This window comes from Phascolarctos cinereus, unplaced genomic scaffold, assembly GCF_003287225.1.
Source record: "Phascolarctos cinereus isolate Bilbo 61053 unplaced genomic scaffold, phaCin_HiC Scaffold_726;HRSCAF=1367, whole genome shotgun sequence".
Taxonomy (NCBI): Eukaryota; Metazoa; Chordata; class Mammalia; order Diprotodontia; family Phascolarctidae; genus Phascolarctos; species Phascolarctos cinereus.
The window spans coordinates 178416394-178437537 of record NW_027556098.1 but is presented as its reverse complement, the minus strand read 5'-3'; the positions used below and the strand labels follow the sequence as shown (position 1 = coordinate 178437537).

The 21144-nt window shown below is 39.9% G+C and overlaps 1 long non-coding RNA gene across 1 annotated transcript in view; it reads left to right on the top strand.

The window, feature by feature from the left end:
* Positions 1-21144, top strand: part of LOC110207252 (uncharacterized) — a 184248-nt gene that overhangs the window by 153298 nt on the left and 9806 nt on the right. Inside the window, exon 4 of the long non-coding RNA XR_002324107.2 lies at positions 15206-15269. This is a non-coding gene — a long non-coding RNA (uncharacterized LOC110207252). The remainder of the gene's footprint in view (positions 1-15205; positions 15270-21144) is intronic.

Here is a 21144-nt window from a genome sequence, read left to right as displayed (position 1 = left end):
AAAGTTAGTTTTAAAAATGCTGCCTGAGAATGGGATTCAGATCTCTACACCAGATCAGGGACTGAGTGTATTTAATAAGGACCAAGATGGATGTGGTTGCCTAGAGGCCTCTGGATCAAACCAAGAGGGTTTTAGCTGAAAATAGAAGGAGAAAGAGGAAAACTGCCACATGCAATATCTTAGCTAGATACCACAGAGAATTAGGAGTAAGTATGACATAAGAAGAAGAAAAGCAATAGAGATGCTCAGTAAATCACAGGAGACAATGCTGCGGATGAGGAACAATAATAATACTCATGTATTATATATTACAAATATGTAAAATATAGTTAATAAAAAACCAAAAAGAACTAGAAGTCTAAATGCAAGGAACTAAAGATGACATTCTGGGTACTACTGAGGCACAATCAGAATAAGGCAATGAAAGAGTGTACTTTATTTTATTTTATTTTATTTTTCTGCTTTTTGGTGAGGCAGCTGGGGTTAAGTGACTTGCCTAGGGTCACACTGTGCTTTATTTTAAAGGACAACATCATATAATATGGGGAAGGGGTTGGCATTGTATATCAAGAAGATATGCCCTTGTGTGGAAATCTACAATCTAGAGGGTAGAAGCCTGGTGGGAAGGATATGGGTGAGGCTCAGTGGGAAGAGAACCAGAAGAAATGCTGTGGTGGGAGCATGCTGCTGACTCTCCAGCCAGAGGGAGGGACAGGATGATGAATTCCAGAAACAGATCACCAAGCTGGCACCAAAGCATGATATGCTATCAGTGCTTCTGTCTGATATCTCTCTCTGCTAAAAGCAGGATAGTGGAGGAGTTCTTGACTTAGCTTAAAGATAATTTCATCCATCAGAAGGTAGATGGAAAACAAGAAAGGGTAACTGCTCTTCTCATCCCAATTTGATACTGACCAACAAGGAGGCACTAGGAAAAGGTAGAAATCTTGGAAGGAAGCAAATGCTATATCATAGAGTTTGTCATAGATAAGGAAAGGCATGCTAAACACAGTTGGAGATTTATTCTGTACTCTGACCTTCAAAGAGTTTAGAGGAAGGACAGGGTAAGATCCCATGGACCAAGAGAAGAGGGTTCTCAAGAATGAAGTTCTGATGACATCAACACAAATTATTTTAGTGAGGAGGAAAAGAGGGTACCATCCAAAGTAGCAGATGTGGTCACACAGTATTATAGTTATGTAGTCAGTCAGTCAGTAAACATTTATTAAGTGCCCACTTAGCACTCTGCTAAGTGTCTGAGATACAAAGAAAGGCAAAAAATAGCCTTGCTCACAAGGAACTCACAGTTTAAACTGTGGGGAGACAATATGCAGCCAACTATATACATATGAGCTATACATAGTATATATCTACATATACATCATATAGTTCAGTTCATTCTGCCCCCCAACCAATAGACTTTATATCTCTACCTTTCTGGCACAAGGCCTTGAATATATTTGGTGCTTAATTAATTTTTTGTTGATTTAGTTTGAATTGAATTGATCTACTTTAATTTTTTAAAAGGCACACGTAGAAGATTAAAGGCAAGTTGTAGAGTCAGAATGATGATGATGATGATGATGATGATGATGATGATAACAACAATGCATGATTCTGTAATAATGATATGAGGAACATTAAAGCCCAGAATGAGTGGGGACTTGCAATGGATACAAAAGATAACAAATAGGGCTTTTTAAAAAAAGTTATGTTGGAAACAAAAGAAAGATCAAAGAAGAGATAGAACTACTTGGAGGGGATGAAATGATGCTATGAAAGGAGAGGAGGCATAATCATTTAACTCTTATTTAGTTCTTGTTTTCTGTGCCAAGTGGAATGATGGTCAGAGTGAGAAGTGTGGAATGACAATAACAGCAGTGCACCTAGCTGTCCTCATTACGTTCATGTCTGGCAGATTTGATTGCTAAGATATTTCTGGCGATCTTTCAAAAATTATAGAGAAGGGGGCAGCTAGGTGGCACAGTAGATAGCGCTCTGGCCTTGGAGTCAGGAGGACCTGAGTTCAAATCCAGCCTCAGACACTTGAAACTTACTAGCTATGTGACCCTGGGCAAGTCACTTAACCCCGATTGCCTCACCAAAAAAAAAAAGTACTAAAAAAAAATCATAGAGAACAGGGAGGTGCTTCAAGACTGGGGACAGGCAAAATTTATGCCACTTTTCAAAGAAGGGAAGAAAGTAGATTATTAGAACTTTAGGCTCGTGAGTTTGATTTCTATTCTTAGAAAAATAATAGAACACATATTCCAAAGGATGCTTGTTAATGTTTAGAAAGGGAAGAAATGTAGAATATGACCTTGGGTTCTTCAAGATCAAATCATGCCTCACCAACATAATTTCTATTGTTGACAAGGTTGCTAAAATGGTGGGTTAGGCTGGGGAATATTGGAGGCACAGTGTAGCTTTGAGTATAAAAAGGCATGATTTTGTAATATTAAAATTTGGGCAAAGCAGCTAAAAAAGACTCTTACACCATTCTTGTGGACAAAATGGAGGATTTAGTCTCAATGAGATTTGAAATTATTTAAATGACCGTGCAAAGATTATTGTTTATTTTTTCTCTAATGTTATGTAGCGGGTCACTGGCAATGCCCCTATCCTAGATAATATTTTTATCAATTATTTTGGATGAAGGGATAGGGTAGCATACTTATCAAATTTTAACACAACGTAAATCTGATAAGAGTTGCTAGCATGTTACATCATGTTAGGTATCCTTCCTCTTCTCTCACATGTCCCCCAAAATAGAACAGGTTAGAAAAAACAGGCTAAATCTGAGAACATAAAATTTTAAATCACTGTGATTCCTCATCATGGTGTGGAGGTGACTGAATTCTCAGATGTTATATCACTGAAATTGTTATCTCATACAGCTTCCCTGGCCGGTGACTCTAAGCTTGAAAAGTTTTGAGTATGTTTGTAATGACAAACTGTCAGTTGGCCAAATACTGGCTGGCTAAAAATGGACCAGAAGACTGGCCAGACACTCGGCAACAGATTCCTTAGGCCGTGATGACCCATGTAATGGATAGACATACAAAACCTGGGTGGCATCCTTCTACTTCTAGAGTGGAAATGAAAGTACATTAGAAAAAGGAGGAAAAGCTACAAAGAATTGCAGGTTGTTTTTTTTTAAACTATATGCAAATATTAATTTAATAGCTTACACTCTAAATGGACAGTTTTTGTATATGGACCAGAAGGTTAGCACATTGTAAAGGAAGTGAACCGTAAATATTCTCACTTTAAATGAAACCAGAAGCCATAGGAATGGACAACCCTGGGAAGCCTGAGTTTGGCAAATCCCCTGAGCTCGGGAGTTTTGAGCTAGAGTATGCTAGTTCAGTCAGGTATTCTCACCAAGTATAATAATAATAATAATAATAATAATGATGATAATAATGATGATAACAGTAGCGATGATGATGACTAACATTTGTATAGCACCTAATATGTGCTAGGCATTGTGCTAAAAGCCTTACAAATATTATCTCATTTTTTCCTCACAACAACCCTGGGAGTTAGGTGCTATTAATATTCCCATTTTATAGATGAGGAAACTCAGGCAAACAAAAGTTTAGTGACTTGCCCAGGGTTACACAGATAGTAGGTGTATGAGGCTGGGTTTGAATTCAAGCTTTCCTTATTCCAGGCCCGGTGCTCTATCTATCTATCTCCGTGCCCCATTTTCTTGAGTCTCTTGAAGTGGGGGGTGGCATCATGTTGCCTAAGGAGGGATGAACTGGCCCATTTGGAAATAGAATAGGCCAAAGCTTCTGTGTTGACCAGTAATAGTATCAGCCAGTAAGTGGCTGCTGAACTTCCAGTCTGGATGAGAAAAAGGAGACCCTGTCTTTATTTTTTTTTTTTTTTAGGCAGTTGGGGTTAAGTGATTTGCCCAGGGTCACACAGCTAGTAAGTGTGTTTGGTTCGAGGCCAGATTTGACCTCAGGTCCTCCTGACTTCAGGGCTGGTACTCTATCCACTGTGCCACCTAGCTGCCCCAACCCTGTCTTTAAATGAGCAATTATACAAATAAATGAAACCAGAAGTTACCACTAAGCAGAAAAATGGTTCTCCTAGAAGTATGAAAAATAAGTTGGGAAGTAGGTTTTGTTGTCTTGTTCAAAGTCAGCAAGAAGCATTGCTTCAGGGGGACGCTTGGTCATTTCCACTTGTAGAGCTTGTGTAAGAAAACAATGAGGAATATGATTTCAGTTTATGCGTTAACATTGATTTCAAAGAATGAATAAAAATAGATAAATTCTATGAAGAATTTCATGCTAAAGGAAGTCACCATATATATCCTATACTTAGTGACTTCAATATGAAGAGGGCAAGGAAAAATATGTTAGAATATAGTGTTCAGAGTAAAAGCAGTAAGAAAGGCTTACAAGTGACTCTGAAGTTTCACGTGTGTACATCACGAATGCTTTCTCTCAGCCTTTCAGAGGGTGCTTGAAGGGACGGACGCTGAGCAGCATCACAAAAGATGAGACTGACTGTATCTTAGTGGAAAAGATGGAACTGGCTCCTGACATAGCCACCATGTTTGCTCACCTTGTCCACTCAAGCAGTCTTCCTTTAAAACAAAAGCCTCGAGGTAAACTCAGCTGCACATGATGCACAAATTTGTCCAGAACAAAAACTGTGTCCTTAACAGGTTATTCTGTTTTGTGGGGAGGCTAGGAACCAGATCATGAACCATATCCCCAGGTATATATGGTGATGCCCATGCATGGAAAAGAGTTCTTCCACAGCCCCAGTCATTCTGGGGCCTTTTCAGCCTCTAAACTCAAGCACAGTCATTATAACCGGTCAGGTGTCACTCCTCAGTATTCCACTGGAGACTTGTGGGTCCAAGCCAGTGGCATAGTGAGACAGAGTCAGTGTCTTTTGTTGATTTCCTCCCTGCCTAAGAATTCTTGAGAGCCAATTGTTAAATTTTCAACGTGAGCATTTATATCTCAGAAATTGGCAGCACTACAAATCAAGGCTTAGTTGGTTGTTTTGTTGAGTGTCTAGACTTAAGAGAGTGAGAGAAAAAATCTTAATGTAGATTAAACTTAAAAGTATCTCATGAGTTTTTTGGGAGATCTGATTATTAAATACTTACTATCACACTTCTGGCTTAAGCCTTCAGTCTTTCTACTTGCCTACACTGACTATTTCTCCCAGGCCACTTCTCAAGTGTACCATCTCAGACTCAAGTTCTGTACTCGCCTGTTCTCACACTGAATGTACCACCTGCACCACACACGTGAAACATACACTACAATCACTACCTTTCTTTCCCCTCTGTCTTTCTTTCATCATTCTGACCAACTTCCAACTCTTTAAGACTGCATATAACAGCACCGTGGCTACTTTTTGACACATTACAAATATCCTTATGGAATTGTAGCTTCTTAGTGTGTGGCTGCCCCACAGCTGCAGGAGACGAATACTCTCTTCTGTTTTGGGGGGGGGGGGACAACACTGTCATGTCAAGTCTTCTTCCTTCAGCTCCATGGCATTTCAAGCTCCAGACAAGAGCTTTTCTGTGTATATTCAGATCATGACTGTTCAGAACAAAGGATAAACCAATACCGTATTAGAAAAGAGGATCAAAATGAGAAGTTATTATGTGTGCTTATAACAGTATTTTTTAAGTATTGACAAAAATAAAAAGGGGGTGGAAGAAAGGAAATGGACAAAAGTAAAGACACCGACTCTGAATGTCATTATTTTTTAGAATTTAACCAACACAGTTTGCCCCAGCAAAGAGGCAGAAAGAGTCCAGAAACCAGCTCAGATAGCAAACACTATTTCTTTTTTTCCAAGTGGAGAGATAAGTAGCCAAAGACCGGTGGTTTACAATATAATCTCATTTTCAGAATATTATAGAAAAGAATGATAGATTACAAGTAGTCTTGTTTCACAGAACAGTGAAGAGCTATTGAGAGCAAAGCGAGCCTGCTGAGAGGTTGGCATGAGATGGCATGAGAGGTTGGGATGAGCCAGCTTACCCTGAAAGCATTCACTAATAAGGATAACACTGCTAATAATACAAATAATAATTTACATTTACATAGTACTTTAGAATTTTAGTGGTACTTAAGAGGATGAAATCAAGAAGACTATCTGAATCTGGCCAAGTGCATACAGAAGAAACCTGTTTTGGAGGTAACATATTTTTTAAGGCAATTGAGTATCCATTTTCAAGATATCTCAGAGGGAAACATTCCACAAGAATGGAAAAGATGAAGACTCATACTTTTACTGAAAAAAAAAGTGACCAAGAAGATATCAGTAATGATATAATAATATAATGATCCATATACTTACCATATCATGCCTATGAAATATTTGTGAAAATTTTCTATGCATTAAGGAGTATCCTTGAGGGAAATGAGCAGGTATCCCTGTTGGAAACATGAAAAGGAAATAGGTAGACTTTTGTTCATGGTTTTATAAAGAGAGGAATATATTTTTGCATCTTCACTTTAATACAACTAACAGATTCAGAGAATATAATATCCTACTTCTGTTATTGATTTTTGACCAAAATATGGCCTTAAAGGCTCTACTTCAACAAGATGTCTTAAATGCATATATTAAAATGAATATGAGGGTCTATGAGATACTCATCCATGGAGATAATTTTGTTCAGTGATGCACTGAGTATCAATATCCTGTTCTCTAGACTCTCATTTTTTTCATGGGAGAATTAATTTTGAATGTAACCAAGAAACTTTAACTGGATTTGCCAGTTGAATAAAATAGTGTGGGCCTTGTGATGCATATTGTTGTGGAATTAAGTCTCCCTACATGTTTGGATGGGCTCTCTTTGGAATGGCAACTGACACAGAAATACATACATATACAAATGCTCATTGAGAAATTTATTTCCTTTTTAAAGAGGCATCAACAAACCATCCTCTTGAGTAGAAATTCAGTCAAGTCATTTTCTCTGAGACTACAGGGTTGCCTTGGTTTTCCACAAAGAGACCCAAAGTTAATTTTCCTGGCTGCAGTGCCTCCAGTGTATCTTACTGAACCAATCAAGCATTTACGCAAATGCAAAAATAATTTCAACCCACTGGCCCACAGGTATTCCCACCCAGCCAAACCGAGCATAGAGTAATTATTGTTGAACCTTCCCGGGTGGCTGGGACTGGGGTTTATTTGCTCCTATATGTTATAAAAAGCTGTTTGTAGCAATTGCAATGTTGGCATATTGACCACGTGATACAAACGAGCCTGGAAGTTGTTAGCACATGCCTACTTATGTGAAGAGTTAGCATTCATCAAGTTTGGCTTCCATTCCTTGACCATACAGTCCTTGAGTTCTGGTTTATTTATAAATGTCAGTACTGTAATTATGAAGATATAATTGCAAGGGGTCCAGGTGCTGTGGTTGGCCTTTCCTGGTGGGAGAGTGAAGCCTGGAAGGGGACCTGCAAAGCTCAGAGTCTGTCTGGAATTATCTGGATGTTCTTAGCAGGTAGCAGATTTGGCTGGTATGGAGGTGCCATCCTTCACCCATGGGGATGGGTAGGAGATTATTTAAAGCATGATGATGAGGGCAGGAAGAGATGGGGAATAGAGAGTTGTCCGCTTTGAGTCTGGTTGGAACGTAAACTATTTGTAGGGAAATTGTAAGAAACTAAAGCTGGAAGGAGAAGTTGTAACCAAATTCTGGAGGTGCTTAGCTGTAAGCCCCAAGCAGTTGTCAAGGTCCGTCATTCTCTTGCTCAAAACCTCTCATGAAGAGCAGATAAAGCTCAAACTCCTTAGCCTACCCTTGAAAGGCAGTGTGGGGCAGTGGAAAAAGCACTGAGTTTGGAATCAGACTATTTGGGATTGAATACTGGTTCTATTACCTGTGTGACCTTGGGCAAATCACTTAATATTTCTGGACCTTAGTTTCCTCAGCTCTGAAAAGAGGGAATTGGATTAGATGTTGTCTTAGTCTGCTTCCAACTCTAAATCTGTGGTCCTAGCCTCTTGATCAAAGCCCTCAGAAATCCATAAAGGATAACTCTTCTGCTTCTCCAGCCTTATCTTGGACTATTTCCATCACATACTCTATTCCAGCCTAACGAGATAACCCCTATATGAACCCCATGCCTTCCTCTCTCCTTGCTGTGCCTGGAACGTCCTCCTTTTCTTTTCCTCTGCCTTTTGAATTCTTACCTCTCCTCAAAGTGTCGGTCCAGGTGCTACCTCCTCCAGAAATCTTGCCCAGTTCTCCTTTGGCAGCAATGACTCTTCATGACTCTGACACTAAATAGCATTTAGATCACATCTTTCTTATGAATTTGGCATGTATTATTTTATGCTCAAGTTATTTGTAAATGTGTTGTATCTTTCCTCTTACAAGTTTGTGAACTTCACAAGGGAAGGGACCATGTCTTATTTAATCTTTGTCTCTTCCCTAGAACCAAGCACAGTCCTCTGTATGTAGCAGATGTTTAACAAATATTCAATGAATCCCTAAAAAATCTGACTACAAAGCAAATTTCAGTAAATCAAATTATATTTTTACATTAAGTTCCACTGTAAAATTTATACACATTTCACAAAATTCCACTTCATGCCACTCAATAAGTATTTGACAAAGCACTCTTCTCACAAAAAATGTGTGAGGGAGGTAGGGGAAGTATTATTTTGTCCATTTTACAGTTGAGCAAATTGAATTTTTGGGAGTTTAAGTGACATAATCACAAAGGAATTAAGAGTTGGAGTGAAAAAATGGGCCTAGGTCTCCTGATTCCAAGTCCCACGCTCTTTGTATTAAATTACATATGTGAGAGGGTAACAAAGATGACCATTACTCAGTACCTACCTTCCAGGAACTTGTAATCTACTAGAGGCATAATACAAATTCTCAATTAACCACAATACAAGTTATAGTAGGAGAAATGCATAGGAAAGTTCCAAATAGAGCAGTGGGAGAGATTTAACAAGGGAAAAATCATTTCTGTCTGAGGTGACTAGGGAAGACTTCATGAAAGAGAAGGTACATGAGGTGGGTTTTAAAGGAAGAGAAAAATTTCAAGATTCATAAAGATTTGGAGGGTTTTTTTTATGTCAGTGGAAGGATAGAGGAATGATTAAAGTCCCAGAAATGATGAAGGAAAGGATAAATTTAGGGAATAATGTGTGGTCAGTTTGGACTGGAAGGTAGAGTACATGCAGAAAGGTACTGTGGAAACTTTGAAAGGCTGGGTCTGATTGTGGTGTGCTTTGAATTTCAGGCTAAGGAGTCTGTATTTTATTTGTTAAGAAATGAGAAGCCACTGAAGGCTTTTGATGGAGGAATGACTAGGAGAATTACTCTGTTAGCAGTGTAAAGGTTGGATTAAAGAGGGGAATGATTGGAGGCATGGAAACCGGGGTAGAGGCTATGTACAGTAGTCCTGGAGAGAGGTGATTGGAGCCTGAGTTATAGTGGTGGCAGAGGGAGTGGAAAGGATGGAACAAATGTGGAATATTATGGAAGCAGAAATGACAATTCAGGAATGAATTGCATATTGGAGGTTCAGGAGAGAGAAGAATCAGGGAAGACTTTGAGGTTTCAAACCCAGATGAATTGGGAGGATGGCACTGCCATCAACAGAAATATGGTTGGTAGGAGCAGTGTTCAATTTTGGACATGTTGAATTTGTGGTGCCCCAGGATATCCAAGTAGGGATAATTAAAGGGCAGGTAGAACTATAGAAGTATAACTCAGGGAAAGGGGTTTTTACATGAGGTAATAAAAATCTCACTTGGATATGCAGCAAGCCTTTTATAATAAAATATTTATTTAAGAGATACATGATAATATATTCCGAAGTGCCAATGGGTTTGCGATCTCTCAGTGATGTGGTTATTCTTCCATCAGTGTAGATAGCAGCAGTCAATCAATCAGTCCATAACAAGCTTATAAAACACTGTGTTCTAGCTGCTTTGCTAATATGGAAATACCGAGAGAAAAAAGTCCTTGCCCTCAAGGATCTTATATTCTATACAGGGAGACAACATGTACCTATATAAGTACATACAAAATATCTTTGAAATAACTACAGCATAATTTTGGGGGTGAGGCACAAATAGCTAGGGGGATCAGGAAAAACTACATGAAAGAGACTAGGGATTTGCAGGGGCAGAGGTGAGGAGGTAGTGCATTCCAGGTTTGAGGGACATCCTGTGCAAACGGAGGTGGGACAGGGAATGTCATGTGAGGACCAACCAGCAGGCCACCCATTATCACTATGTCCAAAGAATTTACCACCTGGTCATGAAACTACAGGTGATGAGCCTCTCTATTGAACCAGCAGACCCAAGCAGCAGGCTTAGCCTGTCACTGGGATGGTACTTGAAGCCTTCCTTGCCTGCTAGAACCTACCAGAACTTGTGCTTTGTTGACAAAGCCTTCAACAACCCAGGGTCACCTCAAAACAGAAAATAAGATACAGTAAGTCTTAGGGGTAGCTAGGCGCCGTAGCGGATAAAGCTCTGGGCCAGAAGTAAGGAAGACCTGAGTTCAAATGCAGTCTCAGATGCTTATTAGCTGTGTGAACCTGGGCAAGTCATTTGATCCCTGTTTGCTTCAGTTTCCCTGTCTGTAAAACGGGGATAATAATATCACCTACCTCCCAGGGTTGTTGTGAGGATCAAATGAGATATTTGTGAAGCACTTGGCACAGTGACTGGCATAGAGTAGGTGTTTTATAAATGGTAGCTATTATTATTGTTGTTATTATAAGGTGTAATAAGGTATTTATAATAAAGATATTTCATTAGAAACAGGTTTACCTTGGTTCCCTCAATCCACAAAGAAGAAAGATGTAGTCTATGAGTTGTTTAAATTCAAGCTCTGGCTTTGTCTTTAGCACGAGGGAAACATTCCTTTTCAATTATCCATGATTTTAGCTATTCTTTATAAAGGGAACTCTCCTGTGTGACATCTCTTTAATTGTTTGCTGATTCACTATTAATGTGTGTCTGTGTTCAGCATTTCTTTCTAAATTCCTTGTTCTGAGGAACCTTATAAAGATCATTACTGAAGTCCACTATTTCACGAACTGTGACTTTCCACACACAGGGAATTTTCATGGGACTTAGAGCTGGCACCTTGGAAGACCTCTAGTCCAATGCTCTTATTTTACTGATAAGAAAACTAGATCCATCGGATGTTGAGACTTGCCCAACAAGGTTGCACAGGCTGTTAGGAGACAGTATGTCATGGAAGGTGCTGGGTTCATATCCCAGCTCTGTGGCTTCCACTCTGTGTTCTCCTAGAAGAAACAGGTGGTTGGATTGTGTGACCTCTACTATCTCTTCCAGCTCCAGGTCTATATGTGTTTCAAACCCAGGCCCTCTGACTCCTAATCTGCCGCTTGGTCTAGTCTGCCTAGGAGTCCACACTGAGGATCTTTACAGCAAAGGAGCAGTGGAGTGCTTGGGAAGTTTCATTCCCCATTAGGATTAATAATTTAAATTCCCAGAGGTACCACCCCACAATGTGGACAGCATGCTGGACTTGGAATCAAGAAGACAGTTAGTTCACATGTTGTCTCAGTCATCTAGTAGCTGCATGACCTCGGGCAAGCCTTTTAACTTTTCCTAGTCTCAGTTTGTTCTTCTGTCAAATGGGCACAAATAACAGCACCCACTTCATAGGATAGCTGTGAGGATCAAATTACATATACGATATGTTGTTGTCAGTCATTTTTCAGGCGTTTCCAACCTTTCATGATCCCATTTAGGGTTTTCTTGGAAGGCATGCTCGAGTGGTTTGCCATTTCCTTCTCCCACTCATTTTACAGAGAAGGAAACTGAGGCAAACAGTTAAATGACTTGCTCAGAGTCACATAGCTAGTAAGTGTCTAAGGCTGGATTTGAACTCATGAAGATGAGTCTGACACCAAGCCCAGTCTTATGGCCACTGTGCCACCTAGCTGCCTGTATATGATATTATTATTATGTACGTGTATATAATGCCTCACAAACCTTTAAAGCACTATATAATTGCTAGCTATTGTTGTTAGTATCAACACATACTTATCAATTAAATGAATTTAATTCTAAGGTTATGGCACTATTGAAAAGAAAAAGAAATTTCATGGTGAAGAGTGGAGAGGTCATAGTTTTCTTTGTTTATGAATGGAAATGAGGGAATTCTTCCTCTGCTGGTGAGGGAGGATGTCAGCAGTCTCAGTAGACTTACTCAGACCATAAAACCGCTATATTTGGATTCAGAGATGTGATCTCCTCCATGCTGGGGTTACAGGCTACCATGCTAATGGAGCAGTTTGCTGCCAAATGGGATGAGGCACCTTGGCCCTTGCTCTGTGACCACTGATAGGGTATTGTGATACAGACTAGACCTGTGATCAGAGGCTCTTACAGAGCCATTCCAGTATGTGGGGATGTGGACCCTAATCTGAACCAGTTCAACAGATTCCTAGTTTCCAAGAATACCATAAGATCTGGGGATTTTCACAATAATGGGGTTAGTTCAATTTTCTTCTTATTGATTTATGTCAGATTGAAGGCATTTTTATATATCCACATATTGGACTTGACCTGGATTTTTTTTTCCCTTGTCACAAATACTTAATTAACATTTGACCTGGAAAAGTGAAAAAAATTAGAGCCAAATTGCACTGAACATTTGGCCTGGGTGCTCCAACCTTGAGGGCAACCTTTCTCCAAAGTAGAGGGTACCACAATAGATCCTGTTGCTGGCTATAATCAGAAGTTTAAGGCAAGTTTTCCCACATACAAAGATTTCCCACCCATCATATCCTGAAAATAGGATTAGCCTACTTTGCAGTACAAGATGGCTAAATTCCCTGATACTGATTTTTCTTGAACATTGTGAAAGACCTTCTTGCCTGAGGAGGAGGGAGACGGAAGAGCTATAGGTTGGGTTTTGAATATTTAGGTTGGGTTATGCAAATGGTTAGACATGAGTGACATTTCTGAATTTATAGTAACCTCCATTCATTCCCACCCACTCAATCCATCCCTGTCTCTCACCTTACCAAGTCATGTCTTGTCAATGGGCTAAAATATTCTTTTTAAAACTTTCTTGTTTCTAATGTTACTTATCATTTTGTGCCAGCTCGGCTTTCCCATCCAACCGTAGTAGACATGCCAATTTGTCCTAACATTCCTGATTGAATAGAAGTCTTTTGACTTCCAGACCCATGTTGGGAGTGATAGAAGAGTAGAGGGATTGGTCAGAGATACATCCATGATGGAATTTGTATTTCCCTAAGCCCAGGAAAATAAGATCGTAAGATCATAGCTCTGGAGCTGAAAGGGACTTCAGAGACCATCCACTCCAACTCTCTTCATTTTGTAGATGAAGAAACGGAAGCCCAGCAATGTTAAGTGATTTGTCCAAGGTCACACAAGTAGTACATATTAGAGGCTGGATTTGAACACAGGTCCTTTGACCCCAGGGCCAAAACTTTTTATTATAATATTCCTACCTCAATGATTTTGTATCAATCCATAGTGCTAATTTGAGGTTATTTCTAAAATGAGGAAAAGGGAGAAAATAAGCTAGTTGGGAGGGATTGCTAAAAATCAGGCTAGGCTAGAGTGTTCTGCTTTAAGCACTTGATGCTGTAACCAAGCTATTCTAACATCTTGCTCTACCCTCATTCACCTCTGTGATTTTCCCTGGAAGGGAAGAGAATAAGCATTTATTAAGTGCCTACTGTGTGCTAGGTACTGTGCTAAGTGCTTTTACAAATATTACCTCATTTGATCCTCACAACAGTCCTATGAGGCAGATTTTTTTATTATTATCTCCATTTTACAGTTGTAGAAACTGAGGCAAACAGGTTCAGTGAACAGCCAAGGGTCACACATCTACTAAGAGTCTAAGGCCAGTTTTGAACTCAAGTTTTCCTGATTCCAGGCCCAACACTCTATCTACTATACCACTTATCTGCTGCTGGAGCTGGACTCTGGAATAAGAGTCCTCTCCCAATTTCTACTTCCATCTCTCCATGTTGACATCCTTCTTCCTCTTCAAGGCCCTAGCTCAGGTCATACCACTTACGTGAAGCCTTCCTTGATTCCTCCTCTTCCTTCTCTGCCTCCCTACATGGAATCCTTCCCTCTTTGAATCTTTCAGGCCACTTGTATTTGGCCTGTCCTGAGCAACGAACTGTTTTCTAAACTATATCATCCTTCATAGATGGCGGCAGCTAAGTGGCTCACTGGATAGAGTACTGGGTCTGGAGTCAAGAAGATCTGAGTTCAACTTCAGTCTCAGGTGCTATTAGCTGTGTGGCTATCACCAAAGTGACTTGGGCTCATCACTTTGCCTCAGTTTCCTCAACTATAAAATGGAGATAATAATAACACCCACCTCCCAAGGTTGTTCTGATGATCATATGAGATTATAATTGTAAAGTGCTTAGCATGGTGCCTGGAACATGATAGGTGCTAGATAAATGCTAGCCATCATCATCATCATCATCATCATCATCATCATAGAAGTACTGTAGCATGATAGTTAGATTAATGTATTAGGCCCATTGGAGTGAGGAAGACTTAAATTCAAATCTTGCTTTTTAAATGAGCCATGTGACCCATGATGAGTCACTTAGCTTATGAGTGTCTTAAGCTGGGTTTCCATCAGCATTGGTGGAAAGAGTTCCCACACAGGAAGTTACTCAAACTGACAAAATCATGGATTTACATATTGGAATTATTATAGAATAATAAATAGAATTATTAATAGAATCATTAACTTAGAACTAGCAGCGGTTTTAATGTCCTTATCCCCTGAGTTGTTTGTGCTTTCCTTCTCTGAGACCCTTGAGATTACTCTGTGCTTACTTTATATATATTTGGTATTTGTTTGTCTGTTTATAAGTCCCCCCTTCATGAATACTCCCCTGATCCTCAAGTTCCTCGAGGTCAGAAACTCGTTCATTTTTTTAGTTGTATGGCCACATCCTACTCCAGAGATTTGAACATAATAAGTACTTAATTAAACTCTTGTTTCATTAAATTTAAACCAAGGCCCCTCACTTTGAGGATAGGACTTGGTTTCCCCATCATTTCTCTGAGTATTTTGCATGTAGTAGATCTTTAATTATTAAATTGAGTTTAAATTATTGGAGGGCAATGGGCACATAGGTATGAAATCCTTATCATTTTCTTTTTTGTCTCTTGTTCACAGGGAATCTAGGAAAGTCTTCTGTACCAGAACCCAAAAGGGATCATGGCCAAACTCAACCACCCAAGTAAGGAAAATGAAAGATGTGGGAAGACAACATGGTCTAATTAATGGAAATAGTCTAAGGGTGGCAATCAGATCTGAGTTCTACTTCCAATTCTATCACCATTTTTGATTCACTAGGTATTTAGTGTCTTAGTTTTTCTAATACTGATTGGTTTTCTGGAGCCATCAGTACAGTTTAAAAAACATTTAGTATCTACCTAATATGGTAGTTAGGGGCAGCAAGGTGACACAGTGGATAAAGTACTGGGCCTGGAATCAGGAAGGCTCATTTTGTGAGTTAAAATTTGGTCTCAGATACTTGCTATCTGTGTGACCCTAAGCAAGTCATTTAACTTGGCTTGGCTCAGTTTTCTCATCTGTAAAATAAGCGGGAGAAGCAAATGACAAACACCAGTATTTTTGTCAAGAAAACCCCAAATGGAGTCACAAAGAGTTGGACACAGCTGAGAAATGACTGAACAACAGTATGAGCAGAGCACTGTACCAAAGATAGAAAGTTTAGAGAAGATATTGTCTCTACCCTCAGGGAACTTATAAGTCCATTAGGGCAGTATGGCAAACATAAGAATAACTGTAACACACAATATTGCTTGATACGTACATAAGAGATGTGAAAAGAAAATGTGATGTGTGATCCCAGGGGAGAAATATCATGATCAACCTGTAGTGTTCAGGGAAAGCTTCATAAAGGAGGAGGATGCATTTTAAAAGATGGCTATGAATTCCAATAGTTGGAAGTAAGGAAGGGAATTCTAGGCTTAAGGAATTGTGTCAAAGACTACAGGGAAAAAGGAAAGCAAAATGTATGTGGTTGGGAAGGAACCAGAGCGATTCTGCTGTCAGAAAAAGTATTTGAAAGAAGATAATGTGACCAGGACCATGAAGAAGTTTGGTCGGTCAATAACTACAGCAATAACAAGGATAGTTAGCATTTGCATAGGTGCTTTCAGATTTAGAAAATGCTTTCAAATATTATCTCATTTGATCCTCACAATATCCCTGAGGTTAGCGGCTGTTATCAAATGAGATAGCTAGGTGATACAGTGGATAGAGAAAGGGACCAGGAAAAGCCAGGAAGACCTGAGTTCAAATGTGACCTCAGACACTTGCTAGTTGTGTGACCCTGGGTAAGTTCCTTAATCTCTGCCTCAGTTTCCTTATCTGTAAAATGTGGATAAGAGCACCTCCCTCCCAGGATTATTGTGACCATAAAATCAATCAACATTTGTTAAGCACCTACTAATTGCCAGCCACAGTGGTAAGGGATGGGGGTGGGGGGGAAGGAGGCAAAAGACAATCCCTTTCCTCAAGGAGCTCATAATTTAATGGGGAAAATAACAAGGAAACAAATGGATACAAACAAGCTACATACAAGATAAATGGGAAATAATTAGAAGAGACAAGGTACTAGAATTAAGAAGCGTTGGGATGGGGCTTCCCATAGAAGAATGGCTTTTGGCTGGGATGCAAAAGAGGCCAGGGAAACCAGTAGGTAGAGCTGAAGAGAGGGTGTCCCAGGCATGGAGGACAGCTGTGGAAAATGCGCAGGAACGAGAGATAGAGTGTTTTGTTTATGAGGAATATAGTGTCACTGGATGGAAAAGTACGTGGAGGGGGTTAAAAGGTAAGAAGACTGGAAATGTAGGAGGGGGCTGCTAGGTTGTGAAAGACTTTGAACATCAAACAGGATTTTGTATTTGAACTTGAATGCTATAGGAAGCCACTAGAGTTTATTGAGTAGAGGGGTGACATGGTTGGACCTGTGCTTTAGAAAAATCACTTTGGTTGCTGAATGGAGGAAGTGTTGGAGTGGGGAGAGACTCGAGGCAGGCTGACCCACCAGCAGGCTATTGTAATAGTCCAGGTGTGAGGTGATGATGGTCTGCACTAGAGTGATGGGCATGTCAGAGGAGAGGAAGGAGGTTATGTTCAAGAGATCCTGCAAAGGTGAAATTGACAGGCCTGGGCAACAGATTGGATATGGGGGGTGAGAGATAGCGAGGAGTCAAGGATGGATGCCTAGGTTGTAAGCCTAAGTGCCTGGAAAAGGGGGTGTTGCCCTGCAGAGTAATAAGAAAGGTAGGAGAAGGGAAGGGTTGAAGTGGAAAGATAATGGGCTCCATTATGGATATGTTGAGTTTATTTGTAAAGTGCTTTGCAAATCTTAACATGCTTATTTCTATTACCCCTTTTAGAATTGAGGAAACAAGTTGAGAAAGGTTAAGTGACTTGCCCAAAGTATCTGAGACATTATTCAAACTCAGATGTTTCTGATTTTAAGGTCAGCAGTCTATTCCACTAGTTGCTTATAATGTGTAGGATGGGTAGGAGAAGAGACAGAGGAGTTAGAAAAGTCTCTCTCAGTTGGAAGGGATTTCAGAGACATTTAGTCCATCTCATACCTGTGCAAGATCTATAGCATAACCAGCTTTTAGTCATTCATCCTTTTCTTGAAGACTTACAGTGATGAGGAAGGAAACAAGCATTAATTAAAGCACCTATTATGTGGCAAGCACTTTGCTAAGTGCTTTACATAGATTATCTCATCTGATCCTGGCAACAAACTTGAGATGTAGGTGCTATTATGATTCCCATTTTATAGATGAGGAAACTAAAGCAAACAGGTTAAATGACTTGTCCAGGATCACTCAGTTACTTAGTGTCAGAGGCCTGAATTGAATTTGGATCTTCCTGACTACAGTTGCATTTCTCTCTCCATTGAGTCACCTAGCTGCCTCTGCCTCCTAAGAAGCACATTTCACTTTGGAGCACTATGATTTATTAGAAGAAGCTTTCCCTAACCTCTACCTAAAATCTGCTTCTTTGCCACTTCCATCTATCACTCCTAGTCCTGTCCTCTGTCTAATCCCTCTTATGCATGACAGGCTTTCAAATACTTGAAGATAGCTATCACATATCCTCCCCAAGTCTTATCTTGTCCAAGCCAAGCATCACTTCAGGTAACCAGTGATAAGATGGTATAGACTGAGGGCCTTTTCCATCCTGGTTGCACTCGTGTGGACACTTGTCAGTTTAGTCAATGTCATTTCTAAAATGAATTGTTTAGAACTTAACATAATATCCCAGATATAGTCAGCCCAGGGCAATGTACACCAAGGCACAATACTTCCTTATTATAGAAACTATGTTATCTCTCTTGTAATGGACAGTAAGATGGCATTAGCTTTGTTTGTTTATTTGTTTTGTTTTCAGCTGCTTAAATTACTCCTAACTTACATACTTGCACTCCACAAATATTCCCAAATCTTTTTTAGATGATTTTCTCGCTATGTCAACTCCTTCATGTACTTGTGAAATTGACTATTTGAACCTAAGTATTTACATTTGTTCCTGTTATATTTCATTCCATTAGATTTGTGTTAACGTTCTAGACGATCAAGACCTTTTAGATCCTGACTCTGTCATTTAAAGTGTTAGCTATTTCTTCTAGTTTTGTGTCATATACAGGTTTGATGAAGGCGACATTTATATCTTTAAGCCATTGGTAAATGTTCAGTGGCAGCTAAGTGGTGCAGTGGATGGAGCACTAGGCCTGAAAGTCAGGGAGACTCATCTTCTTGAGTTCATATCTGGCTTCAGACATTTACTAGCTGTGTGACCCTGGGAAAGTCACTTACTCATGTTTGCTTTAGCTCCTTATCTGTAAAATGATCTGGAGAAGGAAATGGCAAACCACTCCAGTATCTTTGCCAAGAAAACCCCATATGGGGTCATGAAGAGTTGGACATGACTTAAATCTACTGAACAACAAATGTTCAGTGGTACAGGGTCAAGCACAGATATTTGGGGCATGCTACTAAAGACTTCTTCCTAAATTGTCATTGAATTGTTGACTGATTACTCTTTGGATATGGCCATGCAGTCAATTTGAAATCCATCTCACTGGTGTATGTAGCTCATACCTTCCAATCTTGCCCATAGGAATAGCATGAATGACTTTGTCAAATACTTTGATTATGTAGCACCCTGTCTGGACTCACATTCCTAACTTTCCCTTCTACTGGCAGTTTGGGTGGCTGAGTTCTACTCTCCCAAGGTAGTAGAGATAACCTGGAAGGGATGGAGTTTCCAGTACTATAACTCATTAACTGTTCCTCACCTCTCATTTGGTAGGATCACTTATCATCAACCAACCAGTATAAATCTATTAGCTTCTGGAAAAAAAGATATTTACTTAAAAGTATACCAACAGTTACTAAATACTGACCCTCTCACCCCCTTCCCCAACCTGGAACCACTCTTCCTTTGTACACACAAATTTACTGTGGAGAATATGTTTAAAACTTAAAATGCAATGAGAGATATTCACATGGTTGTGTGGTCAAGGGTGACCTCTCGGCTCTTGGCCCCCAGGAGCCCTTTTTTCCCTTCATAGAGTCCTCAAGGGGTTCTCCTCCTTAGTTTGAACTCACTGCTGGGCTCTAAGGAGTAGTGCCTTGGAAGAGTCAGCCAGCATTTCTTCCCATCATCATGTGTTATAATACCTGAAGCTGCCTCTTTCACTGGGAGTATGCCTTCCATCTTTCACTAGGAGTATGCCTTCCATCTTCAGGTACTTCCTTTGTCACTGGCTACTACCACTGCAGTGGACTCTGCTACTAAATCAGGTTGCCGGTGAGAATTCTGATGACTTTGTTGAATCTCTTCATTTCATAAGTTACTGGGAACTCCTATCCCAGGATAATTCTTCACCTAAGATCAGGAAACAATAAACACTTAAAACAAAACAAATCTCTCCTTGACCCTTATGCTTGACTGCACAGTATAGATTCCATGTGGTCAGGGACAGTGGGGGACACAGTAGCCAACTTCTTTCTTCAACCTAGTGGCTCACAGGAGTTGCCATCACTCAGAAGCTACCATGGAGAGTATGAGAGATTAGACACTCAGATGTTTTGGATGCACACTCAATTTTGTCTTAATCTTTCCCGAGTTAGGGGTCCTTATAGCTGAAAAGCCAATAAAAGGGCATTTCATCATTATGGCCAGAACAAATTTCCAAAGTTCCAAGTGTTAGATTGGAACCAGTCAAGGAAGATCTGCACATACTCAATGTAACCCATCAGGAAGGGCAAATACAATAATTTCTTTATTAGCCTGTGCCCTAGTTACAGTAACATTTATGTTAACTTTATCTATAACATTACTTTCATCTACAAATCAAAGAACCCTTTCAAAAAATGGAAATCGAGTTAGTTTGGTATGACATGTTCTTTGTTATTACTTCCTTTTCTAGACATTTCTTTTTAACAATATGTTTTCTGGGCTTACTTTCCTAGAGCCAGGTTGGCTACAGCTTCCTCTCAGGTGTCTAGGAGTGTCCCTGAAGGGTTTGGATGCCTTTGTCTAATGCAGTCAGCTCAGTCTTCCATTCCACTATGGTTCTCTCCCACTGTTAGGTACCAGAGACCAGCACCATAGTTCATTTAACCAACTGACCTCAGTTAGTTTTTACAAAGGATATAGCAAGAACAGAAGCATGTTCTCCTTCAACCTCTCAGGGACACATTCTCCCTTATACATCGGTCACATCAAATTCATGTCCAAATTCATCTTTACTGCCAGATGAGACCTCATCTCAGCTACTGTTGCTGTTGTGTTCCGAAGGTGGCTCCTTAACCCTCAGTCTTTAGGGCAGTAGTGCTGGGCTGGCAAGAGACAATGCTACAAGGGGAGAGATTTTTAACCCACTTCCTGTCTTAACATGGAGTATTGTAACCTTTATTGTAACATTGTCTCTATGCCATGGTTTAAAACCAGCCTTGACTTCCAAATGCCTGGACCTTTGAGTGGCTCACTCTCTTGGCCTTTCAAAATTCACGATGTTACAATAAAGGTTACAATACTCTGTATTA